Genomic DNA, 4418 nt, shown 5'->3' with positions numbered 1-4418 from the left:
AGACAGAGAGAGACATAGAGACAGAAAACGAGAAATCACCCCCCAGAGGGGATGGTCACGCTGCAACCCCCTCTCCTCCATTCTCCTATCGGGATCTTGGGCACGCACGCACACGCGCCCGGCGTGAGTTGTAAGCCACCGGGTCAGGGACCCGAACCACGGTCGACCACGTGGGAGTCCAGCGACACAGCCATTATGCCAACCGCTGGTTCCTGGCATCTCCATTCTCTGTAGGGTTATTCCCATCCTTGCCAGCATCAGCTTTTCCCTTTTTTCCTTTGGGCACCTTCTCTCCCTTCTTTGCGGGGACCTTTTTAGGCTTGGGCTCTGGCTTTGGAGGAGTAGGTTTCACAGACAGCCTTGCAAATCTTCTCTGTGGTTCGTCCTTCACCTTGGCTTTATCTCCTTTAGCATCTCCTTCAGCCTTTCTCTTGGGCATGGTGGCGACGACGGCAGGACGTAGGCACTGGACGCGGGGGATGCAGCGGCGGCAGGCTTTGGTCAGTCCGGGGGTCACTCTCACTTCTTCTTCCAAAATATATTTTCTTTGATCAACACAATGCATTTCCTCAAGTTAACTTAGTCTGTTTTATTTCAAAATATGTCTCTCTTTTTACATTATTTTTTGTATTGTTTATCCCAGAAATTGAGAAGGAAAAAAGTCAAAGGGTTATTCCAGCATTTAATGAGTACTTACGAAGTAGCACTTTATATGAATTGTCTCATTTAATTCTAAAAACCATATGAGATTGATGCTATTAAAATCACTCTTCCTTTATAATTCATTCATTTACATCAAATGCCATCCTGAATGCAAATTTATACCTTTTTTAATGGTCCATCTCAAAAATCTAGAAAAATGTCTGGCACTCAATAAAAATCTATTGAATAAGTTCATACACGGATATAATGTTTAGGAGGCAATTACGTGCTCTAAGAAGCATGCTGGGGTGTGAGACCAAAGTAGAAAACTACGTAGAGTATTCTCCCCACATATACTACCTTGGTCTTCATGAGAACAAGATAATTAAATGCCAATACTGTATTTTTAGCCCAGAAAAGGACACAGTGCTCTGTGATCGTGGCTCCACTTGGTACGGTCTGAGGTTTCTACCTTAGAACTTACTATATGTGTTGGTGTGCACACAAAGGTCCCTCATCTGGGCTGACTGTGGCTGGGGAATGGATTACTACATGAAGAACCTGATGGATGTGCCTGTCTCTCTGTATCTTTGTCTCTTTCATCAAATAAATAAATGAACTTTATTATTATTATTATCATCGGAGAGGATTTTGCTATAGGCATGTGCACTTGCCAGAAAGACAGAGAGAGACAGAGAGACAGCGAGAAATCACCCCTCGGAGAGGATGGCCACACCACAATCCCTTCTTTTCCATTCTCCTCTCGGGATCTTGGGCATGCACGCACACGTGCCCAACGTGAGTTTAAGCCACCGGGTCCGGGACACAAACCGCGGTCGACTACATGGCAGTCCAGGGACATAGCCATTATGCTAACTGCTGGTCCCAACCCCCAGTAGAGTTTTTATGTTTAGAATTTTGATCCATTTAGAATTGATTTTTGTTAATGGTGAGAAAGAGAGGTCTGGTTTCATTTTTCTATAGGTAGATATCCAGCCCCATTTGCTTAAGATATTTTCTTTTCCTCATTGGATTAACTTGTGCTCTTTGTGGAAAATCAGTTTGCTATATGTTTGGGGTTTATTTCTGGGTTCTCTATTTCTGTTTAATTGGTCTATATGCATGTTTTTGTGCCAGTACCATGCCATTTTAATTATCACAACTTTGTAATATATTTGGGGGTCAGGGAGTGAGATGCCTCCTACTTTATCTTTTTTACACAGAACTGGTTTGGTAATGCAGGGCTTTTTATGACTCCAGAAAACTTCCGTGATTATTTTTCTCTCTCTCTTTTGTTAATTAAGTTTGCTAGAGGATTTGTGTACTTGCTAAACAGAGACAGAGAGAGAGAGAGAAAACACCAAGCACCCTGCCTTGCCCCCATCCCCAAGGAGGATGGCCATACTATAATCCCTCCTCCTCCATCTCTTTTGTGGATTTTTAGTGCGCATGCACACACACCTGGTGTGTGCTTCAAGCCATTTGGTCTGGGACTTGAATCACATAGCCAGCCATCTGGGACCATGCTGCCTCAGTTGCTGTGCCACTGACAACACCCCACCCCAATAAAATGACTTTCATTTTACACATTAAAACACAGAATGATAAAGAAGTTAAATAACATGTTCAAAGTTCTTGTGCTAGGAATGATGGAACAGATCTGAACCCATGTAATCCGATACCAAAGCCTATGCTTATTACCACTATATCATGTTGCCTCGTAGAGAAATAGCATTGCTTTCTGAGTCTGTATGTTGTAATCCTATGTGCTGCTGGGATTTTTGATTTTTGAAGTTATAGTAGGAAGTACAAACTATTCTATGTAGTTTATATAAATAAATAATAAACAATAGATTCTGATTTTGATGGAAACATAATTATGTGTCTTATTAAACAAATTCCTTTTATTTGGTCTCAAATTCCTCCCTTAAGTTGCTTTCTCACTCCGAATTACTTTTTCTCCCCTCAGTCAGGTACGCCTAATAGTATTATAGCATTCTTTGATGTCTTCGTTTTATCTTTTGGAGTGCAGCCTTAGCTAAAAAGCAAATAGGAACTTTCTCAAGTATCAGAAAAGTACTCATCATTCACATGTATAAATTTTAAGTTTATAATATTCAACAAAGGAGGTAAAAAGATCAATCATTTAATGTGATAAAATTAATGAGAATGAAGTACATAGGCTTGAAACTATGACTCTTGGGTAACTTTGCTCTTTAGATTCTCGGGCTTAAGATAACTTATTTTCTACTCTGCCCACACACTGCAGTCCAGATGTTGGCAGTGCCAGGTAGATAGCAGTGTTTTGAATTTTGATGGCTAGACTTCACTGAACAGACTTATTTGAGGTGTGGCTAATTAATAAAATAGAAGATGTTATGGGCTGAATGCTTATAGCCCTCAAATCCGTGTGTTGAAATCTAATTCCCAATGTGATGACATTTTGAGATGAGACCTTTGGGAGATAAATAGGTCATGAGGCCACCCTCAGGAATGGGATTTTTTTTTTTTTAAGGTTTTTGCCATAGGGTGCATGCACTTGCTGGAGAGACACAGAAAGAGATAGTGAAAGAGAAAGCAAGATATCAACCCCCAGGGGGACGGGCATGCCACAATCCCTTCTCCTCCATTCTTCTTTAGGGATTTTGTGCACACAGACACATGCATCCAGCATGACTGTCAAGCCACCCGGTCTGGGACTTGAAACACTTTGGGCTATCCAGCAACTTAACCACCAAGTCACCTGCTGCCCCAGTAAGACTGATGCTTTTAAAAGAAGAGGGCAGCTCTTTTCCGGTTTCACAGTGTGAAGCACCATGAGCAGCAAAGTCTCTCGTGACACCCTGTACCAGGCAGTGCGGGAAGTCCTGTACTGGAACCAGTGCAAGCGCCGGAAGATTTTTGAAATGGTGGAGCTGCAGATCAGCTTGAAGAGCTATGTCCCTCAGAAGGACAAGCGCTTCTCAGGCACCATCAGGTGTAAGTCCACCTGCCCGCCCCAAGTTCTCGGTGTGTGTCCTGGGGTACCAACAGCACTGCAACGAGACCAAGGCTGTGGACATCCCCCACAGGGACATCAAGGCACTGAAGAAACTCAACAAGAATAAGAAACTGGTCAAGAAGCTGGTCAAGAAGTATGATGCCTTTTTGGCCTCAGAGTCCCTGATCAAGCAGATCCCATGAATCCTGGGCTCGGGTCTAAATAAGGCTAGCAAATGACCTTCCCTGCTGACACACAATGAGAACATGGTGGCCAAAATTGATGAGGCGAAGTCCACACTCAAGCTCCAGATGAAGAAGGTGCTGTGTTTAGCTGTGGCCGTTGGCCATGTGAAGATGACAGATGATGAGCCTGTGTACAACATCCACTTGGCTGTTAACTTCCTGGTGTCATTACTCAAGAAGAATTGGCAGAATGTCCAGGCTTTATACATCAAGAGCACCATGGGCAAGCCCCAGCATCTGTATTAAAGCACATCTTAATAAATTCTAGTGCCACCAAAAAAAAAAAAAAAAAAAGAGGCCAGGGACCAGCAGCAGATGGCATTGTGTTAAGGGGCTGGACTCCCACATGGCTAATCTTGATTTGAGTACCAGATCTGGCAGCTTGAAAATCATGCTGGGTACATATGCATGCATGCCCAAAATCTCAAGAGAAGAATGAAGGAGAAGGGATTGTGGCATAGCCATAGACCCAGGGGGTGATTTTTCACTTTTTCTCTCACTGTCTCTCTCTGGTGAGAGCACACAGACTATGATTAAAAACTTAAAAAGGA

General features: G+C 43.0%; 1 pseudogene; it reads left to right on the top strand.

Moving 5' to 3' along the window:
* Positions 1-3453: 3453 nt before the first annotated feature.
* On the top strand, positions 3454-4161 carry LOC102498910 (60S ribosomal protein L10a pseudogene; annotated as a pseudogene).
* Positions 4162-4418: the final 257 nt, after the last annotated feature.

This window comes from Tupaia chinensis, unplaced genomic scaffold, assembly GCF_000334495.1.
Source record: "Tupaia chinensis unplaced genomic scaffold, TupChi_1.0 Scaffold000322_1, whole genome shotgun sequence".
Lineage (NCBI taxonomy): Eukaryota > Metazoa > Chordata > Mammalia > Scandentia > Tupaiidae > Tupaia > Tupaia belangeri.
This window is presented reverse-complemented; position numbering and strand designations above follow the sequence as displayed.